General features: G+C 50.0%; 1 long non-coding RNA gene across 1 annotated transcript; it reads right to left on the reverse strand.

The window, feature by feature from the left end:
• Positions 1-4,267: 4,267 nt before the first annotated feature.
• Positions 4,268-12,346, reverse strand: LOC114112894 (uncharacterized). The gene is made up of 3 exons (XR_003588036.3): positions 12,258-12,346; positions 7,174-7,254; positions 4,268-5,922 (listed from the first exon to the last, which is right to left on the reverse strand). It is a non-coding gene; the product is annotated as an uncharacterized LOC114112894 (long non-coding RNA).
• Positions 12,347-16,583: the final 4,237 nt, after the last annotated feature.

A 16,583-nucleotide genomic window follows, 5' to 3' on the forward strand; every position in this document is an offset into this window, starting at 1 on the left:
TAGCATCTCTTTTGTTCAACCCTCCTGATAGTGTTGAAACATATTTAATAAGTTCCTTCCCAGTTAAGCGATCTAGAGTGGAATTTGTCCTGCACTAGAATCCTGACCATACAGTTGCGCTCATGTAAACACAGGATGGTGATTTTCAGCTTTTAGATTCAATCTAGAAATAAATTACTGAAGATAAAAATGAAGACTATGAACTTTGACCATATATAAATAACAAAGACTGCTAGTTATTAATTAAAATGAACCATTTTGCTTTCCTCTTCTTCCTGAGCACCTAAGTGAAATCTTTACCAAATTCCCTTGTAATAACGTGTGTCCATATGACAGAATTCCAGCCAATGGAATGTGTATGAAGTATCGTGTGCCACTTCCATGCCTGGTCCATAAACATCCCCACATACCAATGTTCCCTTTCCTTATCCTTTCCAGCTGGCTGAAAAGCTGATTATTACCATGGAAACCACATTGATTTGTCTCTGAATTTATACGGCTTCCATCAGACTGAATCAATAAATGAACTGCCAACCTGTTCATCTCCCAGTGCTGCTACATGAGCAGTAAGTTTTTATTTGTTCTTGAGACGTAGTTGTTTCCTTCCTGTTTGCATCTAATATCACCCTAACAAGTATAGTAAGTACAAGCACACATGCAAAACGTTAAATGTAAATGGATGAAGGAAATAGGCCTGAATACCTTCAATTTGGAGAAGGCAATGGCACCCCACTCCAGTACTGTTGCCTGGAAAATCCCACGGACAGAGGAGCCTGGAAGGCTGCAGTCCATGGGGTCGCTGAGGGTCGGACACAACTGAGTGACTTCACTTTCAATTTTCACTTTCCACTTTCATGCATTGGAGAAGGAAAGGGCAACCCACTCCAGTGTTCTTGCCTGGAGAATCCCAGGGATGGGGGAGCCTGGTGGACTGCCGTCTATGGGGTCGCACAGAGTCGGACATGGCTGAAGTGACTTGGCACCTTCAATTTACAAAATTGTGGACTCGAGATACAGTTTTATAACTTAGGTACCAAGAGATAAAGATGTATTTTATTTTTATAAAGTCTCAAAATAAACAAAAGAGGAGCTGAAAGGAATGATTCATTAGGAAGTGGGATTATATGAATTAGCAGTCATCTCTCATAGCAGAAGAAGACAGGATAATCTCTGAAGCTGATCACTGAGAAACAGGAATATAGCATGGGAGAGGAAACAGAAAGCTAAAGTATATGTTGTTCAGTCGTATCTGACTGCTTGTGACTGCGTGGACTGCAGCACCCCAGGGCTTCCCTGGTGGCTCAGCTGGTAGAGAATCTGCCTGCAATGCAGGAGACCCGGGTTCAACCTTTGTGCCAGAAAGATCCCCTGGAGAAGGAAATGGCAACCCACTCCAGTGTTCTTGCCTGGAGAATCGAATGGACAGAGGAGCTTGGCGGGCTATAGTCCGTGGGGTCAGAAGAATCCAACACAACTGAAGTGACTTAATACAGACAGCAGCATGCCAGTCTCCTCTGTCCTCCTCTATCTCCCAGAGTTTGCTCAAATTTATGTCTATTGAATCACTATGCTATAGACCTAAAACTATCACAATGCGTAAACCAACTATGTGCACGAGTGTGGGCTCAGGCATGACTTACTCTTTTATGACCCCATGGACTGGAGTCCGCCAGGCTCCTCTGTCCATGGAATTTTTCAGGCAAGAATACTGGAGTGGCTTGCCATTTTCTTCTCCAAAGGGTCTTCCCAATCCAGGGATCAAACCCACATCTCTTGCCTCTGTTGCATGGCAGGCAATTCTTTGCCAGCTGAGTCACCAGGGAAGCCCAAATCAACTATACTTCAATTTAAAAAAAGAAAACTCAGCAAGTTAAAGCTCCATGTGGATGAAGGGCCAGGATAAGGAAGAATGGAGCAGGGCTCCAGGGTCAGCTTCATGAGCATGCAATCCATACATGCAAAGAGCCCTGCATTCAGAAGAGCCCCATGCTTGTTTAATGTCCTCTGTCAGTGTGACGCCATTCACAATGAGTGTATCCATGAACCTGCGCTTCATAAGTCTAGTGCAACGGGCCCATGGAGCAGGCCTGTGAGCAGAGAAGACTCTGCAACAAGACTGTCCCCGATTCCCTCCCTCCCACACGCATACAGCTGTTGGCCATGCCGCACGAGCACAGAATCCAGTGGACGCACTATGCGTGGGAATCCAGCAGGACTAATAGTGAATGTGAGGTCAGCACCTTCTGTCAGTGACTGGATAATCAGGACACTGACCGCCATGAGGGGCCACACCTTCAACTGAGTGAGAATGTGCTCTGAACTCAGAAAAGAGCAGCGGTATTCTAAGAAACCAAACAACCGAGGAACCAGTCACAAGCTTTTCTTATTTCTGCCTCCTTTCACTATTTATGCTGAAAATGACAACATAGAAGGGGAAAAAAAGAGATGCGATCGGAGCCCATCAAAGGTATTCCTCATCTTTGGAAGATTTTTTTTACATTTTTTAAATTGAAGGATAGTTAACAATGTTGTGTTCATTTCTGGAGTGCAACAAAGTGAAATATCTACATTCTTTTTCATATTCTTTTCCATTATAGGTTATGACAAGATATTGAATATATAGTTCCCTGTGTGATACAGTAGGACCTTTTTGTTCACCTATTTTACACATGGTAGGATGCATTTGTTAATTCCAAACAAATTCCAAACATGGAATTTGTTAATTCCATGGGGTCTCTAAGAGTCTGACATGACTGAGTGACTTCACTTTCACTTTTCACTTTCATGCATTGGAGAAGGAAATGGCAGTTCACTCCAGTGTTCTTGCCTGGAGAATCCCAGGGACGGGGGAGCCTGGTGGCTGCCATCTATGGGGCCCCACAGTATCGGACAAAACTGAAGCAACTTAGCAGCAGGATGCATTTGTTAATTCCAAACTCCTAATTTACCCTCCTTCACCTTCCCACTTTGGTAACTAAAAGTTTGTTTTCTGCTTGTGAATTTGTTTCTGTTTTATAAAAAAAAAAAAGTTCATTTGCCTCATAAATTATGTTCCGCATATAAGTGATATCATATGATATTTGTGTCTCCTGTTTGACTTAACTTCACTTAGTATAATAATCTCTAGGCCCACCCACACTGCTGCAAATAGCATCATTTCATTCTTTCTTATGACTGAACAGTACTCCACTGTTCATATTTTTATCACATTCTCTTTATCCAGCCAACTGTCAATGGGTATTTAGGTTGCTTCCGTGTCTTGGTTATTGTGAATAGCACTGCCATGAAGTTGGGTTGCATATATCCTTTTGAACTGGTGTTTTCTCCAGATACATGCCCAGGAGTGGAATTGCTGAATCATATGTTAACTTATTTTTAGTGTTTTAAGGAAAGTCTATACAGTTCTCCATAGTGACTGCACCAATTTACAGTCTCACCAACAGCGGAGGAGGTTCCTTTTTTTCCACACCCTCTCCAGCATTTGTTTGTGAGCTTTTAAAACATGGTCATTTTGACTGGTGTGAGATGATGATACCTCTTTTTCATTTTCACTTCCGTTTCTCTGATAATTAGTGATGAAAGGCATTCTTCATTTCTGTTATTATATTTTCTATTTCTACCATTTTCATTTGATTTTTCCATAGTTTCCACCTTGCTTATGTCAGATGAACCTCAAAAACATATCGCTAAATGAAAGATCACATAGTTTGTGATCCCATTTACATAGCATTCCAGAAAAGGCACAACTATAAAGACAGAAAACAGATCAGTGCTTTCTAGGGTCTGGGAGTGACAGCAGAGAACTGACTACAGAGAAAAGCAAGGGAACTTTGAGAGTGAGGAAATGTTATATATTTTCATTACAAAAGCACATAGGTTAGTAAAAATTCATAGACCTATACAGCTAAATTAGTGAATTTGACTGTTCTACAAGTTATGTGTCACTAAATCTGATTTTTTTAAAAAAATACATCGAAATGCCTGCCATTACACATGCCCCAGAAGTGCTGGAATTTAAGAAACTGTCGATGTTAAGTGCTGATGGAGATGGCGAGCGATGGGGACCCTCTTACACTACTGGTAAGAGTGCAAATTCCTACAAGGGCTTTGGAAAATCATTTCACAATATCAATTGAAGGTGAACATATTAATACCCCCTTGACCCTGCCATTCCATTTCTAGATTAATACCTCTTGACCCAGCCATTCCATTTCTAGGTTTACATCCGGAACCAAATTCCTAAGAGTGAACATCAACAGTACAAAGATGTGTATAGAGTTTTATTCATGTTAGTCCCAAACTGGAAACAATACCATATACTTACTAATTCATTGAGCTCTACATTTATTATGCACTGGAGTTTGTGTTCGTTACTGAACGTATTTTATGCTCTTCTACGTAAAAAACACACTCTGTAGCAAAGTTTGCAAGGCCCTTCATGCTTGGCCCCACCCACCTCCACAGCCTAGGCTCCCTGTCTACGCTTGCCCCAGACACGCTCATCCACAGACACCATGGCCTTTGACCCTCATGCCTTTGCACACTCTTCCAACTGCCTGCATATTTTGCCACGGGTCCCACTGAATACTCTTCATCTGCGTGGAAACCTTCAACTTCTACTTCAAAACCCAAACCAAATATTACCTCCTTTTCCCACTGCTATTGTGGTCGACCTTGTAACTGTCATGGTGCCTGTGGTGTGTCATTTAGCAACAAGGATCATATGGTGAGGTTCAAGGTCTAACGGAAGTTGACTCATCCGCCATCTTGGACCTAGTTGGTCCTAGTCGATTTATGACGCGTCCGCGGGCTCTGTCATTCCCGTAAAGGGTGTACCCTGCCCCCTTCCTGCCTCACCAGGAGCTCAGTGCACATCTTTCTATGTCTCTGTCCACACGGCCGCCACTGTTACAGTGTGCCTGGGATGCTCAGAGCCCCTAAGTACCACCAGAGAAAGCTACACTCATGCACTGACTCTTGAAAGCCACCCTCTATTCCCCCATGCACCCTGTTCCTGGGCGTCTCTCACAAAGGGAGCCTGACCCTGGGAAGACCTCAAACACTTTTCAACTAGGATAATGTCTCTCGCTGCACTGAGCACTTCCTCTGGCCTTCCGGCCTCTGCTCGCCGTGCCACCACCATGGGCCACCAGGGGGCGACATCCCCTTTCAAATGCCTCTACATCCGCCATTCTCTTTTAAATTGGAGGCTACTTATTTTATAACATCGTGATGGCGTCTGCCATACTCCAACATGATCCAGCCACAGGCACACACACGCCCCCTTCCTCTTAAACCTCCCTCCCCACTCCACCCCTCTAGGTCATCACAGAGCACCAGCTTTGGATTCCCTGCGTCATACAGCAGATTCCCACTGGCTAGCTATTCTACATGCGGTCAACCCTGAATATTCATTGGAAGGACTGATGCTGAAGCTGAAGCTCCAATAATTCGGCAACCTGATGCGAAGAGCCCACTCATTGGAAAAGACCCTGATGCAGGGAAAGACTGAGGGCAGGAGGAAAAGGGGGCAACAGAGGGTGAAATTGTTGGCTGGCATCACCAACTCCATGGACATGAGTTTGAGCAAACTCCGAGAGATGGTGAAGGACAGAGAAGCCTGGTGTGATGCAGTCCATGGGGTCACAAAGAGTTTGACACAACTGAGAAACTGAACAATGTATGTTTCAACACTATTCTCTCAAGCCATCCCACCCTCTCCCTCCCCGTCTGAAACCAAAAGCCTGTTTTCATGTCTGTCTCCTTTGCTGCCCAACAAATAGGATCATCAGAACCATCTTTCTTTAATCCATTTTGAGCTTATTTTTGAGTATGGTGTTCTACATCCTCCATTCTTAAAACCAATGTCTTCCCAGGACCAGGGCAGAGACAGCAGGGAGGCCAAATGTCCACTTCCATCTTCTGGAAAAAAAAAAAGAGAGAGAGAGAGGATTTTGGACAAGACAACCGGCCACACTGCCCCCAACAGCATGCTGAGCTAATTCAGACAATAAACTGTGACGTCCTCGGGCGTGAGCTGCCTGCCTGTGGCTTCACCTTCCCTGCTCCCCATGAGGGCAGTTCCCTCCTATCGAGTCCAGGAGCATCCCCAGCCCTTCTGGAGTCAGGAGAGGTGACCCCACCCCTCAGCCCTGTCTCAGGGCCCTCCTGTCTCAGGTAGGAAGACCCCACACTGAGGGGGTACTTCTGGCACCCCCTCTTTGAGAATGACCCCACCCCCTCTGTAAGCCTGCTTCCCTGCGCTATGCACAGTCAAGCCTGGATTCTTCCCAGATGCATCCCGGAAATCACGTCAAGCCTTGCCGGCCTCTTGATGCTGTTGTAGGGTCTCTATCACTGGCTCTTTGGACCAGCCATGCTCAAAGAGTTCAGGTGACCTGTAGAAAGTCCCTTCCCCTCCCTGAGCTTGGCTGTCTTCCTTGCAAAGGGCACGGTGAGAGGAGATGGCCACCAGGTCACATGAGCCCTGAGTCTTCTCTCTAAGGTCTATCCTTGCTCTCTCCCCCTTCCTCCTTCCCTCCCTCTGACTCTTCTCTGATTTCACAAGGACTTCTGCCTTCTCAGGACCCTACCTTCAAAGGAATCCTGCCTCTACCCTATCTATACCTTTCTAGATATGCCCATAGTCTTTAGAAGCAGATAGAGGTGAGTTTTTATTAATTCAATTGTCACCTTCTTCGAGCGTTGGTTTGCTTATCTGTAAAATGGGGGTGACAGTGACCTCCTAGTTGGGGGTTTTGTACATGACACCCTGTGCATCTCCCACAGGACTTGGCATAGCGTAGGCAGCCAGTAAATGTCATGTCACTCCCAATATTCCCCATGAGCACAGCACTAGGCACTACATGCAGAATCACTAATATTCATGCACCTTTGTCAGGGAGTCATTACTGTGCATTTTATAGACAAGGAAACTGAGGCACAGAGAGGGCGACCTGGCCCAGGGACCATGAGCTGAAACTCAGCTCCTAATTGCAAGGACCTGAAGGCTTGTCCTCCTCAACCCCTCACTCTGCCTCCACATTTCACATGCCAGTGAAAGAAGAATTTTCTCATCTTTGTTTCGCACTTAGTTCATCAGAACTTTGATCCTGCCTGTGCAGAGGCACCCACCACCCCTCCTTTGTAAGGAAAAGAGGTTTATTCACTTACTTATTTTTTCTTTTCCATCAGATTCAGCTTCTCTTTCATGAAGACCTGGGGCACTTTGGTGAGATCAGAGGCCTGAGAGTGCTGGAGAGAAATGCACATGCTTATTCTCACTCTCTTCATGGGGGTCACTGACTGTGAAGAAGAGGGAAGTAAACTAACCAAGTCCCAGGGGATGTCGATGCCTGTTCCTGGTTCTCAGATCCAGACCCCCAAGGACTGGAAGCAGCTGTTTTCTGTCTTGTGAGGGCTGGACTCTCCAGAAAAATGCTCGCACAGGAGGAAACATGAGGGTGAGCAAAAAAAAATGTCAAGAGTGTCAGATCCTTCTAAAGGGCCAAGGGAATAGAAGATTGCATTGTTGGCCTGGGAGAGACACTCATCTGCTTGACAACTTGATGGAGAGGGTAAACTTCAGGCTGGCTGCAGGGGGGTGGACTGATTGGCCTTGCAGACCCAGGGAGTAAGAACACAGGGATGGGTCATGCAGGACTGTGTGAAGGCACCCAGAGATGTCATCTGCCTCGGGGGCCCAGTTAAAGAAGAGGACATGGAGGATCTGAGAAGGGACTTCTCTTGGCCAGCCAGTAGTCTAACCAAATCTCCTGGCTGCTTTTCCAGTGCCCTTTCCACTGAGCCACACTCTGGGGCCACGCTTCACCAGCTCCTGCCACCACTGGCCACCTCCATGGTCTCCAGTCCTGCCACCGATAAGTTATGAAGCTGGGGACCAGCTCCAATCTGCAGGGTGGAGAAGCAGGGGCAGATGACTGATGCTGAAAACAGAGGCCACCAGCTATCCATCCCCACCACCTCCTGGAGCTTTCAATAAACAGCCTGCCTCTAAGTGGTGGATTACGCTCAGCTTCCAGCTTTCAACCCACCGTGTCCCTTAAGCCTTGGAAGTTGGCTCCGTTGGCAGCCCACTGTGACCTCTTCCAGAAAATGCTCCGAATGCCTGCAGTGCCCCCATTGGCCACTGGAGGGAGCGCTAGGTCCGCGATCGCACTAAGAAGCCATTGCCCAGTGTGGACTATTGCAAGAATCCCAGCCCTGGCTGGACTTTCCATACTCCGCCTTCAGCCCTCTCTGCCCCAAGCCTAAGCCCCTCCTGCCCACCCTCCAAGGTCCCTGGGAAGAGAGGTGCCCCTGGTCTCCATGACCCAAGAGGGAACACAGGCAGCGGTAACCGCCAAAGCCCTATCTCCTTGGGTCGGGACTGAGAGGGATCGCTGGTAAAAAGGGGGCGGGATGGGAAACAGGAGGAGAGAATATGCAGATAGGAAGAGACAGGTGAAGGAGCTAGACAGGCAGGGCGAATCCAGATGAGGGCCCGCCACCCTCCTCTGGTGTCTGTGTCCCCTCCCTCCCTGCCTGTTCACCTGGTCCAGCCAGTCTCCTTAACAGCAATCCAGGACTTGGGGTTAGTAGAGGCTGGACCAGCGAGCTCCTGGAGCAGGAAGCCAAGAAGAGGAAGTGGGTGAGATGGCTGTAATGCCACCCGAGCCCACACAAAGGCTAACACTGCCGCTCACCTGGTTCTCACCTCTCTTATCTCCACGTGGGATAGAGTTCACGGGCTTTAGTCACTGGAGGCGTGTCACTGAGTACAGGCTTCTCCTTCCCCCAGTGACCCTGCTGATACCACTGCTTAGGTATCAGGAAGCCTCTCCTGAAAGGCTACCCCCAGGGGGCTTCAGATTTCCAGGACAAATCGCCTTCCTCCTCATCTCTACCCGCCTCACCTCGACTTCTGATACAGGTGAAAGCCAGGCCAATGCAACCAGCTGAAAGCAGAGAGAAGCGCTGAGGAAAAGAAGTTAGCAATGGGTCAAAGTCAAGGTTTCTGCAAAGCTGTCCACACTTGCTGTTTTTCTCCTCTTCCTGGCCACCTGATGAGAAGAGCCGTCTCATTAGAAAAGACCCTGATGCTGGGAAAGATTGAAGGCGGGAAGAGAAGGGGGCAACAGAGGATGAAATGGTTAGATGGCACCACCGACTCAATGGACCTGAGTTTGAGCAAGCTCCAGGAGATGGTGAAAGGCAAGGAAGCTTGGCGTGCTGCAGCCCACAGGGTCGCAAAGAGTCGGACACAACTGAGCGACTGAACAATCACTAATCAAGCCACCAGTTCTACCCCTGTTGCAAGCCTTTTTGAGCCAGGTGCCACCCTAAGCCTCCTCCTCAGCCCTCAGCTGCACTACCCTACTGTTACCCTTTTGCCAAGAGAAAAGGGGACTTTCTCATCGTCAATCAATAACCTTCTCTGCGGCTCTTTCGACTTGAGTCCAAGGGAGACCTGGACTGTTGACCAGCCATTCCCGCCTCCTAGAAGCTCTCACTCCTTTCACCTACTGAGACAGCAGTCCATCCAAGCTAACCACCTTCCTTCTGAGAACTCTTATCTTCTTCATGGCACCGTCTTCCTAGAACCCTCTCCACCGAAAGGATGAGAAACTGTCCGATACCTGGGGCTTCGAGAGCACCCAGGCATTGAGACAGGTCCACCTGGACCTCAAGTCCCCAGTCCAGGGGCTCAGCCTGAGACGCCCATCTTCTGGTCTGGGGGGCCTGGGAGTCCGGCTGCTCTCTCTACAATAGTTCCTGGACCACACGTGGAGCACAGGGACCTCTATGCTGTTGTCCCAGTCCTAAAGCTTCATGTCCTTCTGTAAGGACAATGCTGAGAAGCCCATGTAGCAAATCTCCCCCTTCCCCCAGGCCCTTTCTTTCTTCCTTTCTCCAGTCCAGGCAAGAACTTGGATGGTCCCCAACTTGTGTCAGGCACTCACTGCAGCACAACCTGCTACATCCTGGGAGGAAGCGGTCAAAGTGTCCAAGTACACAGACACGGCCGCTGGGGGCCAGCCCTGTAAGTCAGGCTCTTCTTGTGACAGAGGGGGCCCGTTGGGCTATGCAGCCACCCCACCTGGAACTTTGAATCTTTACCTCCTGCCCTTCACGTCCATTGCCCAGTAAACAGTCCCACCTGGAATTCTCAGAGCGGCTCTTCTCAACATGACCAACTTCCGACACTCTGCTCGGTGTGCCATCAAGGTGCAAGCAGCTGTTCTCAACCCTTCTCCTTCCATCACCCCTACACCTGATCACTGGTTGAACTTCTCCATTTCTACCTGCTTAGCCTCCCCCGAGTGTGGTCCTAGAAAGAAGCATGGAGTCACCCCTCACCTCCTGCCGCTGAAACAACAGAGGAGCTCTGCTTCCCTCTGGCATCAGAATGTGAGTCAGAAGAGCTGCTCCCCAGACCCACTCTCCTCTTCTTCCTTTAGTAACAAGTCCCTGGTTGGACTCATGCCTGCACAGCTTAAAAGTGATGTTTCCCAGCAGCTAGTTGAATCCATGTGACAGTGTTTGCCAGACAGCAGAAACAATGTGTACAGTGGAAACAATGTATTATGTCCATAGGAAGAAGGGCGTGCCCGTTCCTTCCTGTTTTCCTGCTTTCCACCGCTGGAATGCAGTTGCAATGGCAGGAGCTGGAGCAACCATAGTGGACCATGTATTGAGGATGGCCCAGCAATGAAGCTGAAGGACCTGGGATCCCTGGACAGCTCCACAGGGAGAGCTGTAATACAAGCCAGAGCCTTTGCTTGAGGGAGAAATAAACTTTTATCTCATGTAAGTGTTTGCTCATTTGAAATCTATTATAGAAGCTGAACCAATATGTTAAATGATACAGAACTAAAGAGATCTTAAGTCCATTTATGTAGAATTTTCCAGCTATGAGATCTTGAGCAAACCACTTAATCTTTCTAAGCTTTCATTTCCCTAGCTGTATACCTATTCCCCAGGGTCATTTTATCAACAAATAAATGAGATAACATCTAATACAATACCTCATACAATATCTAACCTATAGTTGGGGTTCAACAGATGTTGAAACAGACAGCCCAGTCATCTTTGCAAAATGCCAACCTGATCCTAACACCCTGTTGTTTAAAAACCTTAAAAAAACTTCCACTGCTGTTATGACAAACACCAAACACTTCACACGACCCAATAAGCCCCGCCTCACCCATCCACCCTTCCTGGTCCAACCTCCCCCTCACCCGGCTCCAAGCATTGCACTGACCTTGTCCTTACCTCACTCCTTCCACAAACACTGATAGAGGGCTTCCCGCATACCAGACACTGTGCTGGGCCTTTAGAAACAGACCTGGGTCCTTGCTCTTAGGGACTTAATAGTCCAGTGAAGGAGTGGGAAAATAGTATATATATAAATAATAAGCCTGGCTAACACGGATGACCATTTGCTAGTGGCCAGCTGCTGTTTCAAGCTGTTTTTACAAGTACAGACTCCTAATTCTTACAACAACCTCCCACTATTACTATCCCACATCTACAAATTTGGGAACCGCAAGGTCAAGGAGCAGGCCAAAGGTCGCACAACTAGTGCTGCTGCTGCTGCTGCTGAGTCGCTTCAGTCGTGTCCAACCCTGTGCGACCCCATAGATGGCAGCCCACCAGACTCCCCTGTCCCTGGGATTCTCCAGGCAAGAACACTGGAGTGGGTTGCCATTTCCTTCTCCACCAACTCGTACAGCCAGAGCTAAAATTTGAACCCAGGCAGTCTGACACCACAGCCTGTGCACATAACTACTTTTCTACCTGGCCTCCAAAGGAGTGGCAAGTGACCCTGTCAAAGGTATTCCCCAGGGGAGGCACAAGGGTTCAGACCCACCCACCCCCTCCAGCCCCCTCCCGCCCCCTCCCGCCCCTGGACGGGCTCTTGGTACGTGCTATCCCCCGCCTACAACACCTTACTCCCCTCATTGCCCAAGTCCACTCCTATTCACTTTTCCTAAGGGACACCTTCGTGGCTCTCCCAGACCCTCCACAGCTATTCACAAACTCTGGCCGCATGATATGCCTTCCCTCCAGGGCACTTATCACACCGTGACACTGCGTTTGCTGATGCTTTATAGGTGGTCCCTGCTCTCCCTTCCCCACTGCCCTTAGGCTGGGATGCTACAATATGAAAAAAACACCCCAGGATTGTTTAGTGCCTCACATATAGATGCTCAGTAAATATTTGGTGAATTAAGAAACTGGAGTGACTGACTTACCCAAAGTGGCCCTGAGGTTTCCACGGCTGGGAGGCTTTCTTCATCGCTCCTGGCGGTCTCCTGCCCTCATCAAGGCCTCCCCACCACCTGCCCCCACTCCTGAAATCTCCAAACACCCGAGTCCCCGAGGGAGGGCCAGTGGTGCTGCCATCAGACAGTTCTCAGGAAGTATCTGGTGCTGGAGGAGGTGGCAGAGCGGGGCTGGTGACCTTACGGACACCTCACACTTTCCCAGGACCTAACCCTGGAATGTGAAGTTTCCCAGGACCAAGCAGGAGTCAGGGGATGGAGCGGGGGCTGAGAGGAGGGACCCAGAACCCGGACATCCTGTCTAGATGACCAGAGATGGTCTCTAAAACCCCATAAAAGCTGGAGCCACGGAGGCGGCTGACCACCATCCCCTAAGCGATGCCGTCTGGAGTCAGGAGCCAGTGAGATCGATATCGTTCCGGAGGCTTTCAGCTACAAGTCATCTCTGCTGCCAAGTCTCCCCAGAGGCCTGAGGAAATGTGTGGAGGAGGCAAGAGGCACAAGAAAAGACAGGGAAAGTGCATATTCCTGAAGGGCCAACAGCCTGTAGCAAACCCAGGGACATGCTCCAGGCCACACGCAGTCTCGGTCCTCACACTTCCGGGGAAGGTGCTAGCCCGTATTACAGATGAGGAAACTCGGGCCCAGAGGAGGAAAAAGAACCTCCCTGAGATCCCAGCAAAGCCAGAACCAAACCCAGCCGAGCCTGGGAGGCACCGAGGGAGGACACCTCGGCGGTTCTCCGTGGCTGCAGGGTCCCGCCGCACCTGCACTACCAGCTCCGGCCGGAAGAGGGGGCGCTCCCAGGCTAAGCCCGCAGCCTGGCCGGGGATGGAGACTGGGAGGGGGGCCCCTCGCCCTCGCAGGAACCCTGACCTCAGCCCTCCCAAAGCATCCTTTCCCTTAGCAGCAGCCCTCTCTCCCCTGACCCCCCCTGCGGCCCTCACCTATGACACCGCGACGCCCAGCGAGGGCTGACCGTCTCCTCCAAGAGAGGCCATCGCACACTGGACTGCCAGCACCCCATCCTCCTCACGCCGTCTCTTCTCCAAGCCAACCTCTTCTCCCCCAGCTGCAGCTCGCTCAGGTGCCATGTGCGGGGCGCACCCGGCCCTCCGGTGGGTCGGACCCGCAGGACTCACCCGGGGTGCTCTCTCCCCTCTCTGATTGTGCCGGCTCTGCTAATTAACGCAGCAAGGGGTGGGCTCACGGTGGGGGCGGCCCTGGCCCATCGCTGGCCTGGTACCCCTGGGCCTGAACGCTCACTAGAGATTTGGGAAGAAGGAAGGCATAGAGATGCCTACTGTGAAGACTCAGCACAGCCCAAGGGGCTGAGTCTATTGAGTGTGTGTGTGTGTGTTCCTGCACTCACTGTTGGTGTTTTTAGAAGCAGTGTATCCTTTCCACATTTTGAACTGCTAGAAACTGTTGATACTAATAGTCATTCTCACCAATTAATGAGGGAAATCTAGTTCTTGAAAAGAAGGCCGACTTTGGTCTGGGCTTGCCGGGTGGCTCAGTAGCAAAGCATCTGTCTATAGTGCAGGAGCCATGGGTTGGATCCCTGAGTTGGGAAGATCCCCTGGAGGAGGGCATGACAACCCACTCCAGTACTCTTGCCTGAAGAATCCCATGGACAGAGGAACCTGGCAGGGTACCAGTGAGGAGGAACTCCAGAGCTCCTGGAGTTCAATTCTCCAGGCCCTTCCCTCCCCATCACTGTCTGTCTGCGGGCCCTGGAGGGCACATTCCCTCCAGAGACTGGCCCTTAGGAGGGTTGGGAAGAGCCCAACCTGGGTGCAGGGGAGGGACACTTGGATGGCATTCTGCCCCAAGGAGGAAGGACGTGGGGAAGGGCTGACCATGGGAAGCCCACATCCATCCAGGGGGAACTCTCCCCACTCTGCTCTCCTCCCCCCACCCCAACCCATCTCCAGTGCACACACCTGCCGTGGAAGAGTCCACCTAAGGAGCGCTGCCTGTAGAATCCCTGGGGAGAGATGGAAGACCCCAGCGCCGCAGCTGGACCTCAGACCAACTGACTCACCCTCTGGGTGGGACCCAGGCTCTGCTCCTTTTCAGCCCAGTCTGACAGTGAGTGTGAGACTCCTCACCTCCAGTTCCCAGCCCCACTCCCAGCCCCTCCTGCCCTCCCCTCAGCTGGCATTCCTGGCCCTTCCCAGGTCATACTCTGCTCACTCCCTGCACCATCTGCTGCAACAGGAATTCCTGCTTGCCAGGGCCGGGCCTCACCCTAAGTGGGCCCCGTCTCTGCAGGGGCTCCAGAATCCCACCAGCAGGGCAGGCCCCAGGGTGAGGCCCAGGGCGACTTAGCCATGTGGAGACCCAAACGTCAGCACTGCAGTCCTGACGTTTCAGGAGGCTCCAAGGCAAGGCCTGGGCTCTGTATCTCAGGCCCTGGGGTCGAGTCCCAGCTGTGTGATGCTTGGACTTCAGTGGCCGTGCAGGCTTCCTGGGGGTCTTCTTAACATGAAGATTCTGGTCCGCAGGTCTGAGGTGGGACTAAGAGCTCCCACCCTTCTAATAAACTCCTGGCCGATGCTTAAGCTGACAGAGCGGGGGCTACACTTTTTACAAGAAATGAGAAGATTTTTAGAATTCTGCTCCATGTTGCACGGCAGCCTGGATGGGAGCGGGGTTGGGGAGAGAATGGATACATGTATTTGTGTGGCTGAGTCCCTTGGCTGTTCACTTGAAACTATCACAACATTGTGAATCAGCTATCCCGATACAAAATTAAAAGTTCAAAAAAATTATTTTAATTAAAAGAAAGAAGAAGCGGGAAAGTCCTTTAGGTTTTCCATGTACTAACGTGAGTCACAAGCAGCCACCTCCCCACCCCTCCCTCAGCTGCAGCCCTTTGCCCTCCTCAGGGCACCAAGAGCGCAGCTGGCCCCACCCTGCTTCACTGTTTAGGTCCCTCCCAGCCAGGCTAGCTCAGCCAGGCGCACAAGCCTGGTTCTCGTCCCCTGTACCAGGCCCAGCCTCGGGCACCCACATGGCTCCACAGCTGGGTAGCCTCAGAAGGTGCCCTCCATCACACAACAGGAGCCCTGGGCCACTCCCCAGGAAGCCACCGCAACTGCCCAGCCCTTGGCCTCCTCCTGCCTGAGCAATGCCATCAGTGTGCCCTCCTGCCTGCCCATTGCTCATCAGTCCGTCTTCTCCATCTTTTCCTTCTGATAAGAACCGTGGGAAGAGGAAGAGGTGTGAGCTAGGAAGTCAGCTCCCTGGGTTCTTAACCTGGCTCTGCCACTTGGCAACGTTATGGTTTTGAGCATTCTCTGAACCCCCATGAACCTGTTTCTTTCTCTGTAAAGTGCAGACAAGGACACAGCCCTTATCTCACTCGGTGTGTGCCTGTGAGAAAATACACACAGTGCTTAGCACTTCACAGCTGTGCTAAATACTGTGCTAAATACTGGCACCCCAGTAGTGACAAGCATCAGCTCTGCCCAGTTAGAAGCTATGTGGCCTCTCACAGCCTCAGTTTCCTTGTTTGGCGCATGAGTGTGACAACTCCTGCCACGTGGGTCCTTTGTGAAGATGAGACGGGATGAAGCCTAGCACAGGGTAGGGTTCAGTGCGTGCTAATCATCTGTCACAGGTGGGGTATCTGTGTGCCCACATGTCCTCGCCCCTGAGACCGGCAGTTCTCGAAATCTAGTCTGGGACCTCAGAGATCCCCTGAGACCCTTTCAGAGGTATTCTGAAGTCAAAACTATCAAAGGTAATTTCTTAATAATACTGAGTTGTTGCTTGTCTTTTTCACTCTCCTTTTCCCACGAGTGTATGGTGGAGTTTTCCAGAGGAGCGAATGTGTAACATCACAACACAGGGAGTACAGGAGTGGATAGGAGAGTCCAGCTGGCTTCTGCTAAGCTGGGCATGAAAGAGGCTTTTCAGAAATGCTAAACAGTGTCTTCTTTCTCAGTCAACTCCTTTTAGTTTTAGAGAATATCATTTTTCATAAAAATGTTGTTTATGTGAACGTGTGGTGAGTTTAATATTGCTGTGGACGTGAATAAACATTTTTAAATGTTTTCAGTTTTAACTCATAATATGGCAACTATAGAAAGAGATAATCCATGTGAACAAAAGCTCTTTGAGGTCCTCAGCGATTCTTTTTTTAATTGTTCATTTATTTATGGCCGCACTGGGTCTTCACTGCTGCACACGGGCTTTCTCTGGTTGCAGCAAGTGGGAGCTACTCTCTAGCTGCAGTGAGAGAGATTCTCATTGCAGTGGCTTCTCTTGTGGCAGAACACAGGCTCT

Source organism: Ovis aries, chromosome 2, assembly GCF_016772045.2.
Source record: "Ovis aries strain OAR_USU_Benz2616 breed Rambouillet chromosome 2, ARS-UI_Ramb_v3.0, whole genome shotgun sequence".
Lineage (NCBI taxonomy): Eukaryota > Metazoa > Chordata > Mammalia > Artiodactyla > Bovidae > Ovis > Ovis aries.